At 38.3% G+C, this 27,201-nt stretch overlaps 1 protein-coding gene across 5 annotated transcripts in view; it reads right to left on the bottom strand.

The window, feature by feature from the left end:
• Positions 1-27,201, bottom strand: part of CADM2 (cell adhesion molecule 2) — a 669,070-nt gene that overhangs the window by 357,072 nt on the left and 284,797 nt on the right. Inside the window, exon 2 of one of the 5 annotated variants that reach the window (XM_054204877.1) lies at positions 6,364-6,421. The exons of the other annotated variants lie outside the window; for them this stretch is intronic. The gene's annotated coding sequence lies outside the window, so the exon portion shown is untranslated. The remainder of the gene's footprint in view (positions 1-6,363; positions 6,422-27,201) is intronic. 5 annotated transcript variants of the gene reach the window in all.

Raw genomic sequence — 27,201 nt, 5'->3', positions numbered from 1 at the left:
CTAAAAATCAAACTCATTCATTAAGTCCTCCTGCACTGCAAGTTTCGTAAGAAGGCAGGCAAACCATCTGGTGGCAAGATGAAGAAGCCTTAGATGACGATGGGTTAGCATTAACTGAATATGCAACAACTACAAAACCAAAAACAACAAAATATTTGTTTAAGTAAAGAGTCTTCTTTTAACCTACAGGCACATAGGAAATACTTATTTTTGGATTCATACTGAAGTTCTAACATCTGTACTTCTATCCAGTGCTAGGCATTTGGCAATGACTTAGTAATAGGTCAGAAGTAGACAATAACTGTCAGTGCCTACATAAGCCTTTTTGGTTTTTAATAAATCTGTAAGTGGACAAAACAAGCCTAGATTTTTCTTCCACTACTTCAAAAATACTTTTACAGAAGAATATAAAGCATCCTACAGAAAGACTTTCTCATTACTAACGGGACCTGGGTATCATGGGTTTTAGAATGGACTAAATACCCATAGGAGTAAGTAAGTTACATTACTGACTTATATGGAGGGTGTCAACATGGTTTACTTTAAGGTAATATCCACACAGTTAAATGAATGTGTGGTGTTAATGCGATCATGCCTTCTCAAATGATCTTTAACAAGCAAGAAAATGTGCAGGCACAAATTTTAACTAATGTGGGCTAGCAACCACCCACATTACCTGTTTGGCTTGAACAGTTTCATCTGAGATCCAAGCCTTCATTATGAGTGTCACCTATGCAGGACTGTATTAAAAACAACCTGCTGTTTAATGTAGCAAGAGCGCTAGAACACACTATAGTACTGTTCTTTTCTACATTGAACTTTGTCAAACCAAGTAAGAAAAAAAAAAAGGGAAAAAAAGGACAAAAAATAATCTTTTATGACTGGTTGAAAGCAATGGAATTTTTGAATAGTCAAATCAAGGGGAACAAAAAGAACACTGATGAAAAGTTGAATGATTTAGATGAGGAAAAGTTAGATGACTGTTCTACCAGAGCTTGCTTTTTGGTTTGAAAACTTATGATCTGGAAAGCAACATATTCGCATTTACTTTTTAATGCATTAATAGCAGCTTAATTTTGAAGGTTTCTCGTTAAATAATCCAGTTAAAAATTAATTGGTGTTTGATGGATATGAAAACAGTTTTGATTTAGCTTTCTAGCTTTATTTTGGATAAAATTGTATGATTTGCAAAGTAATATATTTTTCTTTAATTATTATCACAACAGTGGAGTAATTTTGCTGGCTTTTCTACTGAAAAATTTGATTACTATAGAAATGAGCTTTGCTTCAGCTTGCTATTGATTTGTGTGTACATGCATTAAGATTTTATGGTCTGTCATTATAAGCTAAAATATGAGATAGGAGTGTCCCATGTCAAGGACAATGCAACCTGGCATTGCTTTTGGAGGAATTCTGAAAGAGGATTTTGAGTTACTTTGCCAGCAAATCTAAGGAGTAGGTAAATCACTTCATATCGCTGCCTGTCACAGCATACAAAGCCACAGCATAAGTAACTGTACAACATATGAATTCTGTGAAAAATATATTTTCACTTTCATATCCTAGTAATATTATCTACACCAGAACTGCATAAGATCCTATATTGCAAAAGGGAAGGATTGATTCTTTATTAAAGCCACATAATAATTACTAAATACACTTTTGAAAGATATAATTAATTTTTTTCTCATTGTACGTGATATCATAGGCAATTTGGAACTTTGTTCTTCCCTTTTTAATTGTTCCTTTCTTGTAGGAAAGTCTTCAAATTGGAGATAGATTGAAGAAATATGCACACAAACTATCATACAAGAATGTTAAATTTTGAAAAATAAAGCAAAGGTTGCAAAAAATACATTTTCTACATAATCTTTTATTTGATTCCACATGCATATTTAATACAAGTGCAGGCTTTAACAATTTTATATTAGCGTTTCTGCACAACTGCCTCCTCATTCATGGCATTAGACAGTTTACAGGGGGGAAAAAATCAGTATGCTTTTAACCTGATAAATCTCCTTATAGTCCCAAATTTCGTTTAAACCCTGCGCTGGCAAGAAAGCTCACAGACTGAAGGGATTTTATTTTACTGGTAAAGTCAAGTCTTCTGTTCAATTACTTCTTCCTAGGCTAGGGATGCTGAGGTAAAAGAAGGGATTATCCATTATCCCTACCCATTTTTATCACAAAGAGACCATACCTCCATTCACAATAGGTACAGAGACAAAAATCCAATATGCCCTAATGTAACCTCACATATAAAAAGGCTGCTTATAATATTGTAGTTGTACATGAAAGTGATATGAAACACCAAGAATCTCTGCAATTCATATAATAATTCACAACACACACTCTTGTCACAACTTAAAACTGACCGAAAATTGCCTTGGAAATGATGGCTAATGGATTATAATAGCCTTTGTCACCAATTATGCAGAGTAGTTTTCATTAAGCATTATGTAGCTTTATATAACACTATACTGCATTAATATATTTGTGATTAGCTATTTCATCAAACTGCTCAGAAACCTCTGTTAGTCTCAACAGACCCAGAGATATATATCTCTTAAGAACCTTGATAACATCTTTTTCAATATAGGTATGTAGGCCACTATTTAGCCCAAGAAGCTAGACATTGTTACTTAAAATGCTTGACACAGAAGTAGAGTTAATGTGTGTCAAAGAAATCCCCACATGAAGCCTGGACTAAGCCCTCCCACAATCAAATAAATGGTAGAATTTTTCTACTTCTCCACAGAACCCTAAGGAAGAGAAAATTCTCGAAACAGGTATTCCAAACATACTGACTTGAGATTTCAGGGTGAAGATAGAGACAGGAAAAGGAACTGCTACATTGCTTTATATAACTTCCCGTGTTCTCTTTGGGTGAAACATAAACGTGCGGAGTTATTAATGCTAAACATTCTTTCAGTTATTAAAAAAATAAACAGAAAAGTAACTTCAGATTCCACACTGGTTAAATAGCCAGCAATATGCAAGCAAACATTTACAGCTACCCAAATTTTTTGTCCGTGTTTGTATGAAGAATTTTAACAGCATTCAGCAGATGCTGTCATTATATGAGATTCTCTTGATTGCTGTAGCTTTGTAACAGAAACCAGGATTTGCATACAAGTAATAGCATGCCACTCCTTGAAAGAAGGAAATGGTAGTTATGAGTGGACTTATTAATACCAAGAAATATGGAATGCCTACTGTGTAAACATATTTAAAAGCATTGCATTGTACAATATTCTGGTTTTAATATTCCCTTTAGAAAAGGAGCATTTTTTACCGAAACCTTTAATTTGACTACAGAAATACTTGATGATATCACCATTTTATTTATCTTAAATACTATCATGCACTTATATAAAGTAGGAAACACTGATTGTCTTAAAACTATCTTTGTCTAGAGAATTTGCCAGCGTGCTATGCATGCAAAGTCAATTAAGTTACAGATTGCTTTGCTGGACAATTTTCTCATTACAAGTCTTCATATGGTGTGACAGGTGAAAACACAGGGACGAACTTTGGGAACAGTCTTCTAGTTCTGATAAGATACATGTCCACACAGTTTCATTAATTCATCAGGAATAAAAAAAGGATGGCTACTGGGAGCAGGGAGAGATGGAAGGGAGAGATGGAAAAAAAAAGAAAAAGCACAAATTGCCCTACAGTCAGAAGAATTCTGTATGCCAATTTGTGGAACAAATCAGAAACTGTTCCAACTGCCATCCTTATTAAACTTAATGATGTTCTGCACAATTTGCAGATATCAATTTGACCAGAGATACACAATTCATGGTTTCAAAACCCGCACTGCAACTTTACTACCATTCATCTGCTACAGGTAACATGCTCCAAGATTAAAACAAATAGCGTATTACATTTAAAGTAAGAGCATCTGCTGGAAGTACATCACAGAACAACAGATGTTGCTACATCAAATAACTATCAGTCTTATGCTGATCTAATGGCACTGACAAGGCATTCAAAAGGCAGCTGGACAAGGAAAGACACACCCATTCTAATGTTATCCATGAAAGAGCTCTGGGTGATTTCTACTTTAGTTAAGTAATCTTGAAATCTCTGGACACCTTGCCAAACCTTACTTTTAAAAAGCCATTTAGATTCATCATAGCATTCTGTCTAGCAGTAAAGGATTTATGCTCTTTACTTGCCTTTGTGTAGATGTAGGATTTTATGTATCCCAGTATCCAACAGTCCAGATACTGGCAACAAAAAAACTCAGTCGCTGAAATGTGAATACAACATTATCAAGGATACACCAGCACTACCATTCTTTTTGAAGTTGCACCCCATCTTTAAAACACAATCAAAGAAAGACTTCTGATTGTTTTCAAGATGCTACACACTATTCTTGCTGGAAAACTACCACATCAAGGACTTCAAAACTACAGATTGCTCGTGAGGGGAAAAATAGGTATCAATTTTAATTAAATTTTCCAGGACAATCTTAGAAAGCTGTAGGTGATGAGCTGTAAGTGATGAGGGGATAGAGTGCACCCTCAGCAAGTTTGCCAATGACACAAAGCTGGGGGAGCGGGGGGTGGCTGACACACCGCAAGGCTGTGCTGCCGTACAGAGAGACCTGGACAGGTTGGAGATTTGGGCAGAGAGAAACCTTATGAAATTCAACAAGGGCAAGTGTAGGGTGCTGCACCTGGGGAGGAATAACCCCATGCACCAGCACAGGTTGGGGGCTGACCTGCTGGAGAGCAGCTCAGCTGAAAGAGACCTGTGAGTCCTGGTGGACAACAGGATGACCATGAGCCAGCAATGTGCCCTCGTGGCCAAAAAGGCCAATGGCATCCTGGGGTGCATCAAGAAGAGTGTACCAGCAGGTCAAGGGAGGTCATCCTCCCCCTCTACTCTGCCCTGGTGAGGCCGCACCTGGAGTACTGTGTCCAGTTCTGGGCTCCCCGGTTCAAGAGGGACAGGGAACTGCTGGAGAGGGTGCAGCAGATGGCTACCAAGATGATTAGGGGACTGGAACACCTCTCTTATGAAGAAAGACTGAGGGATTTGGGTCTCTTCAGTCTGGAAAAAAGACGGCTGAGGGGGCACCTTATCAACACTTATAAATACTTAAAGGGTGGGTGTCAGGAGGATGGGGTCAGGCTCTTTTCAGTGGTGCCCAGCGACAGGACAAGAGGTAATGGGCACAAACTTGAGCACAGGAAGTTCCACCTAAACATGAGGAGGAACTTCTTTACTTTGAGGGTGGCAGAGCACTGGCACAGGCTGCCCAGAGAGGTGGTGGAGTCTCCAACTCTGGAGACACTCAAGACCCACCTGGACGCGTTCCTGTGCAGCCTGCTCTAGGTGACCCTGCCTGTGGCAGGGGGGTTGGACTAGATGATCTCCAGAGGTCCCTTCCAACCCTATGATTCTATGACAGACATCCTAGTACTGAGTCTTGGCTAAAACTACTGCTGACTGCTTAACCACAAGGAATCCAATGTATTTTACTTCAATAACCAGGTTGATAAATGAGGTTCAGTTGTCTATTCAAAATACAGGACTCTTACAGGAGCCATACCCGTAAATGTTGACTAACACCAAGGATGTAAAAGGAAAACAACTTTTGTTTGTTTGTTTGTTTGAAGTTGTCCATACTCAATATTAACTTATAATCAAAGAAAAAAAAAACCACCAAGCTGGATGAAGACATGTTTTAGCACAGAAAACACTAAGGAACAAAAGAAAGAATCTGGTAATTTGTTTTTCTTAACTGCTTTTTTGTTTGTTTTGGTGGATTGTCATTTTTTGTGGGTTTTTTTTTTTTTTTTTAGACTTTGAGATTATATACTTGTGGGAATACAAAATTTTAGCAAAATGTTGACCTACATATACTATCTACAAGTAGAAGAGAGTATGATGTATCTTTCTGGCACACTTCAGGATCTTTCTACTTTAGTCTTTAATATTGTGAACTACCTATGCAACTCCATACTTTTTAACTATGTGCATAAAACTATTTTTCTCCTTTTATTTATTTATTTTTTTAAATCACTTCTTAAATCACACTTCACAAAGTGACCATATTGTTGTCTTAGTCTTTGCAAACTTATAGACATACAAAATACACCCAGTATGGTAACAACATGAATTAAATAGTTTTCACAGAAGAAAAGTAGAACATACCTCATGAGACTGTAGCATAGAACATAATTCTTTCTATTAGATTTTCAATGTTTGCTAAAGATTTGCTAAAGATGGCTACTTTTCCTTCGGAAATCAAATCTATTACTGATTCAGACATTTTTCATATGCAAGAGAATCTGATGCCCACATACATGCACACACAATTATAGCCCCATCATAGGCTTCAGATACCTGAAATCTGTTACCTTGATGTAGTCTGATTATAGTGAGAAACCTGATATTCTCTTACCTAGAACACAAAAAAGAAATTGTTTTAGATTAATTCATAGCATTGTTCAAATCATACATTTTGCAAATTAAAGAAGATCGAACCGCATACAACCAGCAAATTAGGTAGACTATGTAGTTGTAAAGTGATCTTTCGGATTAATACAATCCAAGAGATTTGACAGCATGTTCTACCACAGCCTTGTCATTTCCTTTCCTTGGATGACTCTAAACTGAATCTTTTCAGTCAAGTAAGGTCAAAATCCAAATCTTGCAACAAAAGCCAAGATCCATGTTTGTATATAACTTGGTATGATTCAAGTTCTTATTTTTCAAACTTTGTCCAGTGTGTGTGTAACAGCACTTGTACAAATGGACGTGTATACAATTTTTCTTGGAAAGTATGAACTCAAAGGCAGTTTTTATACTTCTCACTCTACGCTGATTTTTTTTATCTAATGGTACTGCACAAATGCTTTGGCGTCATTTTGTCTTCCACTTTTTTTTCCAATAGCCAACCAACAATGACAAATTGATCGTGAGATTTTGTCAGCAGTATAAAGTGTCTTGAAGCTCAAAGAATGTCTGAAGAAGCGGTGGCACCTTCTGTTTATAAAGTGTATGAACTAGGAAATATGTATGTTTCCAAACAATCTACCCTTTAAATGGTACATATTCTTTTAAGCAAAGTAACTTTAATGATGCGAGCAACAGAGCAACTACAAATTCGTTCAACTGCTTGACGTATGGAATATATGGATTCTTGGGACAAGTGAAACTTTGTTCCTACAAGCTGTTCAACACTTGTGTGGATTACTGGAGCCTCAGTCAAGACTACAAAATTGTTCGCTTTTCACCAGAGTTTGCCTTATGAAAATAATAAAACAAAGTATCCTTTAATTTAGAGATGTAGGCATAAACGACCAAAGCTCACTGTGCTAGAATCTACATTTTAGGGTGAAAGGGATTGGAAAACATCAACAAATTATAAAGTGCCATCATACTTAAGATTTTGCAACAACTTGCATGAAATTATACCAAAGCTTTGAATGAGCAACACAGCAAGAATTAATACATAAACAGACAGCTAAGTATGTCTTCAAGACACAAACGCTTATAGATAATTAGAAATCTACCACCACGATCTCTCTTCCTTCAGGTCCATTGCAGTCTGTTAGGAAAGCTACTTCAACATTTTTCTTGTCATTCACATTGTTATTACCCCTCAATTTAAACTAACTTCACTGATGCTATGAAATGCTGTCCACCTTTGACTGCCTTGCTGCTGCTAATTTTCAGTTCCGTTCACCTCTCTCCTTCCCTATTATGTAGCATCTCTGCCTACTTAAAGGTATCCAGTACGTTCTAACAAGCCACCATTTATCACAGGAGCTATCTAATGTTGACCAACTGCTTAGTCTGAAGGCTTTTAATACTTTATGTCCAACTGCATATGACAGAAGTGTCCTTAACTACCCTGAGAGATTATTACTACCTCGTATTCAAACATGCACTGTCACGGCTTAAGAACACATAGACACAGCGTGGAGACTAAATGGACTCGGATACAAAAACACTTTAATCACAGACATATGTGCAGTTTTATAAATTACATGACTTCCGTACCCCACAGGAGAGACAGCACGGTCTGGGAGGAAAGGCAAGTGGGTCAACATAGAGGCTCTGGCTACGGTTTGTACAGCCCAGGGTAGGACTGCTGGGTCCCCTGGAGGCCCCCTTCAGTTTCTCTCCTCTTGGAACTTTTGAGATTTCCCTCATGTGGCCCAGCAGTCTCTCATATAGCCCTGAAATCTCTCCCTCATGTGTCTCCAAAAGCATCTTCCAGGGTGTCTACTTGGTATGTCTCACTAGGAGCCTCTTCTGCCGCTAATGGCTGCCGCTTTTTCTTCAGCATGTCTGAGCAGGTGTACTATGGACTCCTTAACTGGCTAAAGTTTTGCCAGGTGATGGGGTGTTTACCCTAGTTTCAGAGACAGCTGGGACTGGCACAGGGCCCCGCACTGCCTCCTCCTGCATGGGTCACCAATGCAAGTCCCCTGCTACCCACTCAGTCATTTATGTCCAATACATTGCAACCCTCATCTCTATAAAACACGTATTCTGAGAACTGTTTGAACATATATCCTTTATAAACTCTATTTTTGACATGACACAATCTTAACACGCATTTATTAAACTTTGCCCTTGCCTCTGGAGACAGAGAACAGCAATTAACAATGTAGAATGTGCATATACATTCAGGTTACAAAAGTTAACATGATCACAGTCCAGTACCATTTTGTTTTGAGTTTGCACTGCAGCTGGAACGCGCCCAGTACCAGATGACTCTGCCACCCCCACCACACCAACCTCGCAACTGCTCCTTTTCCCCTGTTCGCCATTTGCACACCCTTCTCAGATCTCACCCTCTCAGTATATGGTGGTTGGGGAAGACGCCTCAGCAGGCCTTACCACCCTGTCCCGCTCCCTCACCTGCAGCCCCTGAGGGGTTCCATCTGCCCTCCTCCTCCTCCTGTTCTTCTTTAGTAACTGGGGGGGGGGGGTCCTCTCCCCCGCAGAGGGAACAAGTCCCCACCATCCCAGAAGGAGGAAAATCAGAGATCCTCAGAGCCTTGACGCCCGGCTGTGAGGAATTCTGTTGTTTCCTAGGATGTACTTCTCTTCCTCCAGTTTCTGCACTTTTTTCACCACAACCCGGGGTGCAAGGGCACAACCCCACATTCAGGCCTTCCATCCAGGGACTGGGGGTTTCTTCTTTCTCATCCCCTTTATTTCTGCACCCAAAACATTTTGCTAAATCTTGTCCACACCCTCACCATTTGGACTTTAGGGCTCACCCTGGCCCGTAGGGCTGTGCAGGCCCTGGCCTCACTGCTGGGCTCAGCTTCACCCTGAGAACTGACAAGGCCTGGGGCAATGGCTGCTGTATGCCCCCGCCACAGCCCCGATATCGGGGCCTAGTGCCCGCCTGCCCCAACACCTCTGCACGGCTGAGGAGTGGGCCGGCTCGGCCTCCTTCCGCCCTGCCACCCACCTCGGGCTGGGGAAGGGCGCCTGTGTCAATAAGCTACTGCTCCAAGTGGATAAGAAATAATTAGAGATTCCATTCAGAAAACTACCAATCCAACAAAAAGAGGGGAGGGTTTACCGTTCTCCTCGTTGTTGGACTGCCACTGGATTTCAAAATGAAGGACCTGGTTAGGCAGTAGTGCTGGAGGCTGGGTGAGGGCACTCAGGCCATCGGCCAACCCAGCCCTTCTGTGCTCCCGGCCCAGAATCCCCAACGTACCCACCAAGTTGGAGGGCCCCCAAACTTGCAGGTTGGGGACCACTTCTTCCAGCGCCAGCCACCAAGAATCTGATTATTTCTTTCTCCCCACCAACGCTGTAGTTCCTTCACACTCTCTTTATGCGGCCACGCACTGACCCAGAACTGCCTGGTGACATTCCCCACTATAAACTTCAATCACTTAAAAAACGTTTTCTGTTTTCTTTTTAAACTGGATGGTTTAGACAGATCTGGGTTAGTTTCTGGTAATAGCAATGTTTGAAATGGCACAACAGAGAGTATGATAACTCTCAGTGGGAAAAGGAAACGAGCTTTGCTGGCAGAGCAACACAACCTTTCCTTTAACTTAATTCTGTTTATCCATTAGGCAATCTAACTGACTTTCTTTGTGAACGGCTGTGGGACAGGAAAGGTAACTTTTCTTTGCTCCCCGTTGAAACCTGTGGAAGAGAGCTTTTTTGAAAACCACTTCTTTTCCTGCTCCCTATGTTGAGTTCATAATTTTTTGGTAACCTCTAAAAGACTAAGTATTAGCTCCCAGGATGCGTAGGAACTAGCCTATGAGCATTTCTTTTCTAAAGCTATTTTTGTATATTTTCCTTGACAATTGTGACTAACAGGTCAGGGATGAGTGATGACCTTTGGGAAAAAAAAAAAGAAAACTCCCAATGGTAAATGGTTTCTAGTGTTTGTTTCTGTGACTTCATTCTAGAGGAAAGCTGTTTGGATTTACCCACATAACTTCCAATAAGGGGGTTATTTCATTGGAAGAATTATAGAATATTCTGGCGAAAATATCAACAATTTTATTTTTTTAAACAATGAAGTATTTAGATTTCAAAACGTCTATGTGTTTTATTTAGAGTTTGCTAAATGCTTTGAAAAGGGATGAAAAAGTGCTATAATCTGAAAATATTTTAAGATAAAAAATTCTAAAATATTTCTTTTTCTTTCATGACTGAAATAAATTCAGCAAAATGACAGTGGAAAATGGTCACTGCTGGAATATACCGATGCAATCTTCTGTCACCATACTTGACCACCCTGCACTACAACAAACTCTTTAAATGCATTATGTCAAAACCGCTAATGCTCATAATGATCAAGAAGCAAAAGTTTCTTTGTTCTTTCCAAACAAACTTTTCTAAATTTGTAAAAATCTTGGTATTGTAGATCTTCTCAAGTCACTTGACATTGTTATTGGTTAATCTACAAGATACAAAGAAAATCTCTACTAGTATCCTATAGAGTTCTTCTAGAACTTAATTACCAGAAACACCCATGTTCCTCCAAGCTTTTCAAGCACACCAGTAGGCTTCCAACAGCACCAAAACCTCCACGGCAATAGCCCTACCACTGGCTTGTTAACTCTAGGCTGGTACCTTTCCAAGCCCCAGCTGCCCGTGCTGGTGAGTGTTTGGATGCTGCTGTCAGTGACCCCTCCTTACAGGGAACGTCAAAGGGAACCTCCATGCTGGAGTCCCATTGGGGCGAGCAAATCAACTTCTAAGAAGGGAAGGCTTTGTCACCCCAAAGTCCTCGTACTACAAGCATTGCCACAGTTCTACACCTCCTTCCTATTGAAACAGTGGTCGTACCATTCATCTAAGACATAAAATACAGGAAAAATTCTATTTCTGTTGCATCCCTTCTACGCTTCCTTTTCTACTCTTCCTATCAAACTGCAGAATCAAAAATGTGTTTGTCTTAGGATTTATGTGTATTATTCTGTTTTTTATTAATGACTATCACAACTGCAGCCATCAGCACTGTTTCTTTCATGCTGCGTGAGAGGAATTTTAAAATTGTATTCACAAAAGAAAAACAGATTCTAAGGGCGTATATGGGGATATATTGCTTAGATACAAAATAACAAAATACCTGCAGTTTTTAGTAGCCAGGACACATTTTATAGAAAGAAAAAAAAAAATAAAAATTAAAGCATAGGACAGAGTATTATGCCCTGTATTTTCAGCTGAGAAACTGAGCAGCAGATGTTGGTGAGCAATAAGCAATTCAGACATAATAATTAGTAAGTAAAGTGCTTTAGTGTGGGATAGCAAAATGGCACTGAGATGCTCTCATTTGACACAGTCACAGGAAGCAAAGAAAACTAGACCAAGGAAGAATTCTGTGTAACAGACTGAAGTAACAGGAAATAGCATGAGAACAGAGCTTCACTGCAGATTTCTATAAAGGTTTGGAGTTCATTTCCATACAATTTAAAGAGATCAGAGCTTTACAACCGAGATGTAAATTGGAAGTTAAAGGCTGTATGATCTGCCATCCAGGAATAAGCTGAGTTCAATGAACATCCGACCAGTTAGCAATCAACAGCAGTGCTTATGGCATGGCACGGTATAAATTAGTAGTCTTGAATAAACAGATACATTGTTCTTAAAACCTGGTTGGGAAAACCCATTATAAGATACACCACAGTAACAAAACAAAATATCGTTTTTAGTTGTGATCACTACTGATGATCTATAACTATTATAAATCATGTGCTACTCTAAGTTACTTCCCCTTCAGACAGATGCCCTATTTAAGATCTTAAAACGGGTGATTTTATATATTGAATGTTAGCAACCTCTTTCTTAATTTCTTACTATAGATTAATCCTTTGAGCTCAAACCCAGAAGACAAAAAATAAATATTTACATCTCCACAACAGTTGTGCAGACTGCATAGACACCAGAATTGCTCACAGTTCTGTGGTTAATCAGGCCTGCTTGTATCATACGAATCCTCCTTGAGCTTGACTTTGGGTTGACTTTGAAGTTTATGATCTGAAAAGCAGCTAAATTAAGCAGAACAAAACAAGCAAATGACAGCTAAAGAGGCATTAGACCCAAGTCTATCCATTCAATTAATCTGCAGTTTTACTCACTCTTCTGTTTAACCGCTTTGTCAAAATTTCGACAGAAGTACCATATGACTGAGTCTATGCTATGCACAAAAATAAGCTAAATATCTGAAATAAAGACAAAACAGCTAATTCTGCACAACTAGACACAGTGAAAAATAAAATCCCACACAAACGCTCACCATTTTACTTTACTTTTCAACGTATACATTTGCTTTTTACTAGCAATTTTAAATTTCGTTATTTTATAAAGAAAGAAATAAAGACTCAAAGAGGCAGTAAAATATTCAAGAACTGAAATAAGGAGCAAATGTATGAATTAGAAAAGCCTTCACGGGAAAACGCATATGAGAATTGCAGGATACTGACAATTCTTCCGTCTTATTATAATATCTGATAGTAGTCGTCAACCCAAGTATGATGTGAACCCAATTAATGTATGAAATCAGCCCCAAACAGGACAAAGTGCTGTTTCAATCAGGTCCAGCAGCTTCATCTTCAATTACTTCAAACCACCCCTACTTGCCTCCTAAACCTTTCAATCCATTTTTCCACTATAAACATTGTTTGAGATGTACATTGACTGACTAAGAACACCAAAGTTTGATATAAAGAATACAGAACCCTTTTATTATCAGATTTTTTTTAATTATTAGGAATATGCAAGTTCTCAGTAGTGATAATACCTACTGTAACTGCGCATTTCTAACAGAAGAATGTGAGAACCCACTTCTCGCTTCACAAAGTTAGCTATAGTAAGAGCAAAAGCAGTAAGATGAAATGTGTTGGCTAAGTTTAAAGAAAATGATCAATAGGCCTTTAGGAGTATGTTTATATAGAAGAGTGCCAATCAGTCTTGAGGCCCATAGAGATAAATATACCTTGCTTCCCACCCCCGAAAGATAGAGCACAACGTCTATCGAGGGTGCACTGTAAATTTACATAGGGCAGGAGGAACATACAGCTCCACTTCTGCAGCTGTATTACCACCAGCAGAGTGAATTTACTCCATGTATCTGGCTTGCATCTCCCTACGGTGAAGACAAAAAATGAACAAAAATGTGGTTTATGTCTTCTTTTTCCTTCTCCTTTAGTAAACACATTCTGCTTAAGTCCCCACAGAGGCCCTTACTGCTGTGGAGAGATTCTTCCAGTAATCAAGCTAACTTAGTAAAAAATATAGCTTATAACTTTGTAAAAAAGTATAGCTGCAGTATGTTAGTTACATTGCTGCCTGCAGCACATCTTAACAGTCTTCACTGCCTGCTAAGTTGATGTAACTATGTACGCTGCACTTTGAACACAAAAACCAAAGAGCTTGAGCTAAAGAACTTCTAATAAACCCATCCTGGTTCTAGTCTTTTCAGAGGCATTATATTTGTACCAAGTCTGAACAGATACTTATGGGGACAATAAAATATGTCTTTTGACCCAAATACAGTCCCACTCCTGTATTCTAAATCATAGAAACATTAGAACAATTCAAAGAAAACAATGAGGAAAATTGTGTTATATCGGCAACGTTACTCCCAAAATAGCTGACTATGCATTCTGCTAATTGTATTTATTTTAATGTGATCAAGGTGATTAAAGTATGCTGAGCACTTCATGAACATCGTATTACAAAGCGCACACAATAACAAAATCTTATTTTCCACAATTTAAATTTAAGCACTGACAGAAGTAGTTCTTCTTTAGAAAATGATTTTCTGACAAGTTTTGAAAGCTTGGATGCAGATGTACTTATCTGTCCTCTAGAGCCAAGATAAACAACAGCACAAGCTTTTTTGCATGCGTGGTTGATTTTCAAATCATGCCTTGAAACAAAATAATAATTATATATAACTAGAAACATAGAAAAATCTCCCTAATTCACACTACTGGCTGGAAAACAATTGCCAACGACTAAATCAGAACAACAGTAAAAATGCATTAAAAAAACCCTCAAACAGCTTTGGTATATGCATCACAAAAAATTATTCGTATTTACAGTTTGACTTAGGCTTAATTTCCATTACGTAGAACAATACATAGTGTACTATGCCACTCTCTTGTTAAGAAGTGTTAGTGGAAATTAGAACCGTGCATAGTTTGGTTAAGGACTAAACAAAAAGAATAGCTGTGAGTATTTTAAAAGCATATGTCAAGTTGGGTTTTTTTTGGGTTTTTTTTTGTTTTTTTGTTTTTTTTTTAAAAAAAGCTGGCCAAACCAAAACATCTAATTTTTCCAAAAATACTGAGATTTTTTCTCCATCTGAATTTCGTTCTTGTTCTGTTACACGGATTTTGTGTCCCAACAGAGAGGCTTGTAGCCTTGTCTCTCAAAGCCAGGAGGGTCAGATGCAAACAGTCAATTGCAGTTTGGGTAACAATCTAATTTACGTGTTTATAGATATCAGTAATCAAAAGCTTATTTGTTAACTTTGAAATCTGGAGTGGGATTTTCATTATTTTCATGCTTAATTTGTAAGGTGGGAAGGTCAGACGATTACAGCTGGAGAGCTCTCATACACTGGCTAAATAATCGCATATTAGGTCCCATGCCAGAAGTTTCTTTTGAAATAATGTAGAAATTAAAATAGTGATAATTATTGTGTCTCACTTCTAGTATTTTACAAAACATGTGGATACACGCCCCACCACGGTCTCTCCAGGGCACCTGGAGCTCCTCCTCCTCCTGCTCCTCTCCCCGCAGCGCTCCCAGGGCCGTTTCTCGCCCTTTTCCCCTCAGCCCTGGCTGCCGGGCGGCGTTTTGCCCTTTCTGAGAGAGGCTTTCCCCGAGGCGCCGCCACGGTGGCTGCGGGGCTCAGCCGTGCCCTGCGGGGGGTGGGTTGGAGCCGGCTGGAACCGGCTGTGTCCGGCTCGGGGCAGCCCCGGCCGCTCACCACAGAGGCCGCCCGGCAGCTCCCCCTCACAGCCCCCGGGCACCCGCAGCCCGCACGCAGCCACACACCGGCTTCATAACCAGGACTGTCAAAGCTGCAACATCCACTCGGAAAGCTGGACGGCTTTAAGCAGACCTCTTCATTTTAAGCGAGTCAATAATAAAAGTATGCGTATGTGAAAATTCTATCAGTAATATTAAGCAGATAAAGGAAGAAGTTAGACTATGGGGGACATGAGAAGTGTTTTGTTATTGACATACACAATAATTGATTAGGTTTCTCATCTTCTGTTGCTAGGAATTCTGATGTATTCCATTTAGGATTACTAGTTAGCTTCCATTTCCTTTCAACTTTTGCCTCTGGATAAGCTCAACTATTCCCAAGAAGAAACACTGATCAAGTACATTTGTCATGCGAACAACCATAATAAGGTAATTCATCATAGTCTGTCAGAGTCTTATTCCAGGAAGACTACTGCATTTTTAGCCTTACTTAAAAATCTGCTGTCACTCCTGCTGAAAATTTTGGTAGACACTTAGGACATGTTTAAAAGCCCTTCCAAACTGATAGTGGCAGATAATTAAGTTATCAGCTATCAAAGCCTTTCTTCCACTCTCTGCAATGTTTATGACACCACGAACCTTTCTGGCGGGTTTAATCTGACCTGTTCAGAGTGTGTGATCCCTTGTTCCTTCCCTTTTCCCTTCTTAATGGTAGCCAGTGATCAATGTAATTCACAACAACAAATGAAGCTCTTCTGGAGAGTCTAATTGAGCAATTTTGTTTTCTTTTCAAGGTCTAAACTCAGCCCCATCCTGCAAATCCATTCTTCAGCACCGCAGTGGCAAAAGAGTTACCTGAAGGTAAGGCAAGCTAGATTTTAGGTTTCCAAACAGAAGAAGAATAAACCAACACTGGCTCAGAACTGTGTGTGGGTGAAGGTGGGAGCTGTTATTTAGGCTGTCAGTAACACTTAACTTTTTTTGTAGACTTTCCAGTCAAAGTTGAACAGTTTTTTTGTGCAAGCTTGGCATTTCACCAGGATGTTGGGTGTAAAATTTCATGTATTCTTCCTGAATTTTTCTCTTACATTTCTCTTCCATTATTCCATGGATATAAATATTCTCTTTCAAAAAACTTCTGCTTTTTGCTCACAAAAAAAATAGGGCATGCAGTTTTAGCAGTGGTGAAAAATCTCACAAATGGAAATGCACTGAAAGGAAAAAACACTGGGAAAGAAGCAGGTTCTATTTTCATCTTCCAGAACAGCATTAACAATAGCAAGGAAAAAATGAACTCAATCTTGCAGATCTATTGCCTCACATAAAAACCCAAACAGGGAATAGTTTTAATCCTTGCACCTCGTCCATCAGCACCTTTTATCTGTGGCTTTTCAATATAGCAATGCAAGCCTAATGACAAAGTGATCTTAAAACGCTAGAATCAATTTCCACTTCAGTCACAGCTGTCAAAAAGGTAGAGAGAGAAGTTAGATCTGATAAGCAAAATTAAAAGTAACATCAGTTAAACCTACCAGTAGATACACGTGCTAGATTGCTAGCAACGCCACACAGTCCGTGTGTAATTGGTTTATTAACAGCATTTCATTTATGAAAGAAGCAGAATGCCACAAGATTTATCCTGCAACAAGACTTCATCAAGTGTGAAAGATGGGGATTCAGCATCAGAAGATAAATGAGCACTATTCCTAATACTGTGGAAAAGGGAGTGAGCCCTGATAGCTTTAGGTGAAGGAAGGACCATTCTTAATGCTTACTTGACTTCTATTAATAGGTCTTTGATGAAAGTGACATATATTACAACTAAGAAGTCTAGGTATGCAAGAAGCCAAGTCAGTCTGCAAAATACTCCACCTTCCAAGCATTGTTTGTTTTTGTCTTACATGGAAAAGATAAAACAAATTTAAAGAAGACGGAAATAGACTCATACACTCTAATATTCCTATATGCTTAGAATTAAGAACATTTGTAACCATTTCACTTGGATTTAGAGTTTCTAAAGTTTGGTCACTGAAAAGATTTGGGGAAAGGGAGGTTCAGGGGTTCAAGAAAACGTTATTTTCAAAATTGATATTTTAGTAGTGTCACGCTTAGTCCTTGTTCCTAGTCTTTTTACGTAAGTCACACACAGGGCCACTTCTAATTGTGGCTAAAAAGTTACAGAAACAAGATTTCTAGTGAAGATCCTGAAGCAACTGCACACATTGAAAAATGCAGCTCATATTGATAATATTAATTCCAAATCAATATAAAATATAACTACATTATCTGGCACTTACAGTTTGAGGGACAGACTTTTTGTCTCAGAGTATCAGCAGAACTTAGCATTTTTAGCCATATGTTTTGCCTTGCTCAGTTTCCTTTCCCTGAAGCAGTGGTAAAACATGAAAACAGGCCCCTTGGTTAGAATTTATCTGGTTGAGATGAACCCAACTGAGACAAATCTGCACAATCAGTCAGTGTGATTAGGTGCTCTCCACAATTAACTTCACCACCCCTCTCCTTTGGCCACACAGCAAATGTGAAGAAGAGAGCTGCTTATGGCTGATGTATACATTGTACAGATTACTTAAGTATAGGTTACTTAAGATTACTGTGCTTAGAACTGTGACTGTCTGACTATTCAACTCTCCTGCTAAGTTTTGCCCCTCCACTGCCCATGTTTTCCCACCGCAAGCTCCACAGCTGGATCGCTGCTTGCCCACTCTGTGCTTCCAGGCTTGAAGCAAAGAGGTCTGCCAGGGAGATGTTTTAAAAACCTTGTCTGTAAATCGCAGACCTTCTGGTTTCAGCTCTTCCCCATCCCATGATCAAAGGCACTGGCATACTTCCTGGCCTGGGGCCACTCACCAGGGGAGGAGAAAGTTCAGAGGTGCAAAAAAAAGCAACCCCTGAATAAGTGTAAATGGCCTTAGCCCAGCATGTCCATCTAAAAATGGCAGGGCCTCTCAGTTTCAATTCAGAGATTTTTATTAGTTGGCTTTTAATAATCTAGTTGCCCTAGGCAGCTCAGCTAGGCTGAGCTATAGGCAGTGTTACAAAACAGAATTAGTAATTTTGGGGGAAGATTTCAAATGACTTAAAGAAGAGCTGAGTGTTTATATTCCACTTGAAGACAGTATCTTACTCTAATTTATTCGTATTCTGAAAAGAAAGTCTAGTGTCTGCTATGTTGTAACTATTTAGTATTAGGAAAACCTTATTACTCATATGGCTGTTATGAAAATTTGCCAAGACTCTAATGAAGGCAAAACTGCTGCAGTATATACAATGAGTGAGAACTGAGAAGAATCCCAATTTATGTTTTCAAATAACATTAATTTTTGGTGTAAAAGCCATACCAATGTTACAGCAGAGCTAAGCATAGTTCTTATTGCCAAAGGGACCTGGGGACCATGACAACAAATTTCAGGATGCTGGATTTTAAACTGGAGGCACTCTTATCTCAAAACAATCATTCTGTCCAGGGAGTTATAAAAACAGCCTAAACAATGTGAGGCCATAAAATGTTTGACCTCTTTCCCACAAATCGATAAATCAGGGTGCCAAAGAAGCTCAACACTATCAAACTGATGAAACTATGAGGCTGATGAGAAGAACTCCGAATATGACTGGGAAGCATTTAATTTCAAATTTCCAGGGGGAATTCTCTATACCACATAGACTGAATTCTTACTCAACATTTCTCTGTGTGTGGCCATCATTAGTTTTAATTATTTCTGACATTTTGTCTATCATACTGGATCCTTGGAGAAAAGTAATGAGTCCCCTCATGTGAAAGGTGAAAAGAACGAAGATCATATTAAGATGCCAGAAATAATTAAATCACATGATCTTACTAACTATAAACCCCATAAAGGATCCCATTAAACCACTTGCAACTACCAGTGTGACTACAGAAATCTCCTCATTAGCTATAAAAGCCAACTAGCAGCATCTTAATTTTGCTATTTCAATTAGTTTCATTAATTTCATTAGTTGATTGTGTATGCTTGTTCCAGATTTAATATCAGTAATTGTCAATTGTCTGATAATAATGAGTATGTCAGTAACAGACAATTAATGAGGGCTACTTACCTGAGGAGCTGAGCCCAGTCATTTCCTAACTGTTTCTTTTCGAGTGGTTGGGAAAGTAGTTTGTTAAAGATATCTTTAACCTTTTCCTGAAGGTCATGTTTGTACTGTAATAAAACTTATTCAGCTTTTTGGAAAGAATATACCAATCAGTTCCAATCAAAAGCTTTGGAAAGTACAAATTACATTCTCTTTCTTCCCAGTTTACTGGGAGAAACGCTGTGTGATAGTCTCAAGAAAAATTAAGCAAAGAAGTCTAACAGTCTGTATTTTCTTATCTTAATAGAATTTTACAACAGCAATGAATGCTTCAGAAATACTACTAAGGAGAAAAGCTAATTGGCAGAAGATTATAAATTATATTTCCATATTCAGCAAAATAAGTACAAGATAATTTATTATTATATTCAAAACTATAACTCAGTGGGTAGAGGCAGAAGACTGCAAAAATAATTTAAAATACTTTTCCTCCGAGAAATATTATTTTATGAAATATTAACATATCAATACATTTCATAAAAAAACATTGATACATTAAAATAGTCTATTTTCTCCCTATTTCTACACATAGTGCTTTTACTAATAATGTTGTGGATATACCTACCCGCCTATCTATATGAAGTAGTATAACATGAGCAAATATGTACTCGGATTTCTACTTTATGAACTAAATTCTCTACCTCCCACTGGCAATGCTCATAAAACACCTCTTTTCTAAGGAATTAATAAAGATGCATAAACACACACCTAAATGTAACCCTTTGAGTCATTCTACGGACTTTGGCAAATCGAGTTGATTGTATCAGTCTTAGCTGATGAGTCTGATTAATTCAATCTTGTCCCAGATGTGATAAAAGAAATAAAATTTTATAGTAAGTATCATCAGTTTTCCAGACCACAAATGCCTCAGAAACCAAAGAGTGCCGAGTTCATTCTCCATGCTCTTTTACCATTTTTTACCATTCATAAGTTTCTTAAACTACTCCTGTGGACCTTTGTGTCAGACGAATATATTAAGCAAATTAAATTGTTATATTTCTCCTGGGGCCACCAGTTATGCCATATATTATAAAGGGGTGATGATGTTGCCACTTTATTATTGCCAGACTTTGTATAAAGTATTATTTGACATATGCTTTCATAAGTGTTTGTTAAAATGAATTAACATAACAGACACCAAAAGTACAGGCAGTAACACAGTGGTGACTTCACGTGCTAATTGTGACTGCAGTTCTCTTATTGGTACCTAGCACTGTAGTATATACATTTTCGAGATGAATTTTATTTCAGCTGTCAGATGTCAAAGACAACTTCTGATCAAATTTGGATGACCAATTCGTGTGACATAGACAAACATGAAATACAACTCCAAGATACTTTTTTATCTTTATCTTCCTATCTATTCTCTTATTCACTTACATTGTCAGCACACACTTGACCTAAATGCTTAGAAGCAGCATAATTGCTTAGCCAATACTGGAAGCAGCTTATAGCAATCTATAGAGTCCATAACTATGGAAATAAAAATAAATACAAAAAAATAAAAAAATAACTTGGAGGAATTGTTCTGCAAATTCTCAGGTAGAGGGCCAGCAGAGCACTGTACAGTAATTTTACTATCTAACTAGAAATGCAGAAAAGGCTCGGGTCTGTATAAATATTTCTGAACATGAAGAGACCCCCACCACATATTTTTCTTGGGCAACTTCATCAGAAGAGACAAACTCAGTAATAAGGTATGGGCACATAAGCACAAAAATATTACGTTTATACTAAAATGCATCTGTTTCCTTCCAGTGTCTTGAGAAACAACTAAAAAGCCACATTTATAAAAATAAAAGGTCTGCAAACCAGAAGGAGACAAGCCATTGAGAATATATTGGATTTTAAAATGTCTAGTAATTATTGTTACAGTAGTCAGAATTGGTACAGTCATAAGCCCCGATTTTGCAAAATTTCCCTTTCAAGAAATTTGCTGAAACTGAATACAATATCTTACTTCACATTGACATGAACCCATCTTCTGGGTTAGGAGACACAGTTCTTTGTTGCACAAACCTCATATTTACACAGCTCTTAAATCTCACTTTGAAGGAAGAAGGAGCAGCTATTTCAAGACTAACAAGTATTGCTGTTGTTGAGTAAGCTGTTGGTGGCATGGAATATTTATTACAACTTCTCTCATCACATATATGTGTGCAAAACAATTAGTATTTTTATCATCTGCAGTTATTGAACTTAACATCCACCATCACAGAAGATAACACTTTAATCTGTCTTTAAATACTTCCTTAAAAAAAAAGTCCTTCTCTTAATTTTTCTTTTTACAGTTTCAGGCACTTGAGAACTCCATTTTACCTATTAAGCTGCCCTTGGTGTGACTTCTAAAACATATAATCTGAAAAAAGAAAAAAAATTAAATAGATATCTTAAGCTTTCATATATCTATATATGTATGAAGACAGAAGAGTATTAGGTCTTTCCATCTTTGGATGGAAAAAAGTTACCATGAAGAGGTGCAGTCTTTAGAAGGAAGCTAGAATAAAAAGAAGAGCATGCCCTAACTATTACAAAGTATATCACTTTAAGATGTGTAATGGTAGTTAACAAGAACAGAAAGAAACCCTGCATCATAGTTTATTTAGTATGAATGAACATGCTAAGTGATTCAATTAGAAAAAAGAAAGATCGAGTACTTCCATTCTCTAGACTTTCTTCTTACAGAACAGACTTTCAGAAGTAGTATTCTTATTGAGCTATATTTCAAGATCAGAAAGATCTTTATTCTCCTAATTGCAATTTGAGATAAAGAAATGACCCACTTTGCCAGAAATTACCCACTTATCTGTAAAGATACTGTACTCCAGAAGTTGTTTTATCCAATGGTAAACAGTTATTTTATGATCTATGCTCCCAACATTAAAAACGGAATAGTAATAAATTGAAGAGTAATAGTGATTCTTGAAAACAAATATTCTCATTAAAGACTTAGTTTTACTGAAAATGGATTAATGGCCAGTGGGAAAGGTGTGCCATTAGCAACTCCTTCTTTGTACCAACTGTCAAGATGTTAATTCAGCCATTTTGTAGAAATAACGTATAGTTGCTTCTGTAGTGACTAATGCAAAAAGGACTGTCTCTGTGTGTGTTCTGATGCTTGATTTAGCCTTCTAAATGCACTGAATACCACAAGGGTCTCACTGCTTACTAAACTGAGAAGTGCTGTCCTTTCATGGCACAGAAAGTAAGATCACCATCTGTTTCTTTGCAAATACTTTATCTGAAGAGATTGTTGTAAAGGCAAAATAAGTTCTGAGAATAAAATAGGAAAAATGTAATTTGAAGTTGTCACAATAAAAATAAATAGAAGATGAAGATGGATGATGGTGGGTGGTCTGGCAGCCTGTCTGAAAACATATGGCTTGATCTAAGACCCACTGAAGTTAGGAGAGGTTTCTGGTTTCCTAAAGAGACTTAGTTACAGACAAGGACCTATATAAGTCATTACGACTGCAGAAACAGTCATCTTGTTACCACTGCTTATGGGTTTTTTTTGTTATTTATGGGTAGGGTAGTTTGTTATTTAAATATTGTGACATTTCCAAAGACATTGTATGTTACCATAAACTCCAATTTATAGCAAAACAAACTGCTTCAAGCTGTGCTGGATGTGGCAAATGGAAGCTGAAGGTATCTAAGGAGCAAATGGATGCCAGCTTGTTAGCTGAAGGAAGAGGCTGAGGTAATGAACACTGTGAACTTGCATAATGAGGATCTGGGTTTCAGGGAAGGCTGAGAGATTCAGGAGGCAGACAAGAAAAAGGAGCAGAAGCAAAGGTAATTTGTGTTTTTGAGAGGATCTTGGACATACTAAGGTAAAACAGGAGCTTATGGTAAGAAGCTGGGTTTATGGAGACACTGAAGGAGGGTAACTAGAGCTGTTGAGTAATTAGGCAGTAGACAGACATCTTAGGAAGATATGGAGGTGGTTTGGATAGCAGACCGTAAGGGCTTACGGATAACCACCAGTACCAGATTGCCAAACTGCAGGATAAGAACACTTTCAGAGCTCTTTGAAGAAGAGAGAGAAAAGGGAACGCTAACAATAGACTAATTACTATACTAACAACTATTTTTAGTGTGATTGCTGAAACGCTGGAGTAATGTTTCCCCAATTAACTCTTTGAAAGGAGTTGCTGCTTTTATTTATTCTTGCCCCCGTAACACCACTTATCAGTATGAGCGCTCGCGTGGCTGCACACTGAACACCAGGGAACTAATTCAGCTGAAAAACAACATTTGCATTCAGTTCATGATCTTGTCATATAAATACTCATTCTAACTCTAGGCAAGTCATTATGCAGTGGTAGAGGTGCCTGCGGCAGCAACCAGTTTCCATGGGGCATACGTACAGTGAACAAGTGGGTGTGCAATGACTTGAAGAAGAGCCCCAAAAAACTGAAGGAGTCAAGCCTCTTCTGCTATCCAATAAAGCTAGCACAGACTGTCCCTTCTTCAGGACTGAAACATAAGTGACCACAGAGATTCAGTGATTGCCTTTTCTACTCAATATTATCCACAACACAGGTTTGCTGAAAATTGTCTATTAACTAGAAAATTACCATCATGAGATTCCTTCTCCTGGTTTTGGTTTAAGGACCTATCTGGAATTACCTCTGGATGTAGCTCTCCAGTTTTTTGTTCTATACCTGTCTGTGTGTAATTCATGGACCAAACGCAAATGAGAACTTCCATGCCGCAAGAGTTATCAGGTTTAGTAGGGAAAATGACATTTCCCCCTTAAAATACCGTCCTTTTAAATACACTGCAGTCATAAATCTTTGGCTCAAGCTTGTGTCATCTTATATGTCAGGCAATCTCCACTATAAAAGATGTGAGCAATTTTCAGATACATGAACCTGTTTTACCACCCTACCATTAACATTTTACCATTTACACAGTTCTACTCATAAGACCTTTGAAGCTGGCATTATGAACAGTAGGAAAAACAAATGCAAAACAAGCTTTTTCTTTGGCTCTTGCCCAGCTAAGTCAAAGAAAACCAGAAGCTTACAGTCCAAGCTTATCAGATTTTCCCACAGGTGAAATATGTTCTTTCTTCTTGCTTAACTTTTCAGTTGTGAATGCTATCATGTGTGCACTGCACAAACCGTATCAATAATAGGAGAAAAAATAATGTTGGCACCATCATTTACAATTCTGCTCTTCCATTCATGTGTTTTTTCAATTAAAGATTTCATTTGTGGTAGCATATTACAAGCACTCTAAAGCAGTTTGCTTACAAAATAAATTAGGCCTCAGTTCATATATATGTATTCTCCACGCGCCTTGAACTAAAAATATACTGGAGGTCTAAGCTGATGATTTCTTTAAGAGAAATGAATGTGATCTTTACCATGTTGCCATTAACCACTCAGTCAATGGTGACCGGAACCCTCTTGAACTTTAGCTGTACATAATGTCAACTATAACGCAAGTTCACATAATGAAAGCGCCCCCTTGTTCTACAAGAACAGACAGTGTTCAAAAGATATATATATATATATATTTAGACACTTCACTGTCCTTGCCGTTTGTCTCTGTCACTGAAAACCATCACTGCATTTGGCATCAATACTCCAGTGAATTACCTCATTGTGTTAAAATTTATAATTGACAAAAAAGTGAGGCAGAGAAATACAAGACACAGGGCCTAAAGCTAACATCCTAAATCCTTATGTTGTCAACTGCCTATCAACAGACTGACTACCTGCAGTTCTAGTTTGTTAAAATGCAACCTGATTGGCACCTCATATTCTCCTCCCCAGCCCCAACCCAAACAAACCCCAAACCATTTAAAATTACCAGGTCTCTAGTTACAGTGACTAATTTCAGCTACTTAAATTTTCAAGTGCTGACCCAAGCACTTTTAACATTATAAAGAGGCAGTCTGCATTATTAAATTAGTAGCATGACACAGTCCTCCTCAGAATGAAGGATGTAGAAGAATTAGTGGCTACGTAATTAGAGCACGGAAGGAAGATCAAGAGAGAGGTCCCAGAATAGCAAGTCTATACAGTGCTGCGGGAAATTATTCGTCCTGTTCTGGAAGCAGTCTAGCCACATTAACATGCCGCTGTGCTATGCCAATAAACCTTTTGAGGCTAGACTGCTCGGAGTGTAACTGGATAGTAAGTGACCCAGCTCAGGTTGGGAATCAACAAGCCTTAAATCTTGCATTTCTGAACACTGTTCCAGAGCTGAAACAAGCAGCTTAATTCCGCTTTTGCCTGACATTAGTTCTAGTAAAGCTTTTCTGTGATCAAATCTGGTCACATTGTTATGCCTATATCCCAGATAGGATACATTTATTGCTAAGCTTCCTTAGTGTGAAAAGAGATCAGATGCAGCCTCTGACTTTAGGTTTTCTAGAAAAGCTTCCACAAATATTTGAATTTTTAGTTCCTCACTGCATCGGGGGGCGGGGGGGGGGGGGAAGCAATAGCTTTTCTGGACTCAGTGTACAAACCCCAGCTACCTGAGCACCATACATCAAAGCTCCAGATTTGTAAGTTACATTTTCTAAGCCTCAGATGAAGCAAAAGAGAGTAATTTTCAGAATTTCTTATCTCAATTGTACTTAACGTGGGCCTAATATACAGATATGGTCAAATCACATCACGTCTATAAGTGCTTCCTTGGTGTTACTCATTACTCTTAACTGCAGTGCAATATGTGGTCAAAACTGCTAAGCGTATTCACTCTCCTCCTCTTTGTACCGATCCTGGCTTCTCTTCTAAGACAGGAGGCTCTCTTATCACCTGTACCTGCGTCCAGCATCCTGCCCTCCCCAAACCGTCAGTGTCCAGCCACTGTCAAAAAACCTGGCAATCAGTTTTGTCAAAATGCCTTTTGTCAAAATGCTAGATGATCCTTCAGCTGGGCACTGGCCCACTTGGCAAAGCTGTTGTCTTGCTTGGCCAGCTTCTTTAGTATATCCCCTATACTGCCCAAGTGGACCTATTCAAATGCCAATGAGCTTTTTTAGTCTTTTCACTGGCCCTAACCAGTTATTGCCCATCATAAACAATGCCCATGGAAACAGAAAATGCCACTGGTAAAAGGCAGCTCTTATCTTGGAGATCAGGTAGGAAGCAACACACACATATGCATGCAAGCACATAATAACTTACTATAAAAAGAGTCATGGTATTTCGTAAAACTAATGCAAAAAAAGCTACTTGGTTTTGAGGCTTTGGTTATACATAAGGATAAAAATGACAAAAATCTGGCACTGTTACTCTAGTAAAAGAAAGGCTTTGTGTGCCTTGGAATAAAGGAAGACATAAAACTTCTACATAAACTCCTGGGATACTATAAAAAAGTGAGTTTTCAGTTTCTGACCCTGAACGCTCTCAGTAAGTATGCCCCACTTGTTCAGCTTATAAATTTTCAAGGTTATTTGGAAAGTGAAGAACAAAAGAAGTGCTTCTCATGAGAAAAAAACTTCATAGCAACAAGGAAGGAATTCTTTCTTTTGGAACTCCTCCAGACATTATTACCCATACAACTTAAAAAGTTACACAGGCTAAGGCATTATATGTATCGTATTTTTTAAATACATTTAAAATTCAGTTTGATTAAAGT

Source organism: Rissa tridactyla, chromosome 1, assembly GCF_028500815.1.
Source record: "Rissa tridactyla isolate bRisTri1 chromosome 1, bRisTri1.patW.cur.20221130, whole genome shotgun sequence".
Lineage (NCBI taxonomy): Eukaryota > Metazoa > Chordata > Aves > Charadriiformes > Laridae > Rissa > Rissa tridactyla.
This window is presented reverse-complemented; position numbering and strand designations above follow the sequence as displayed.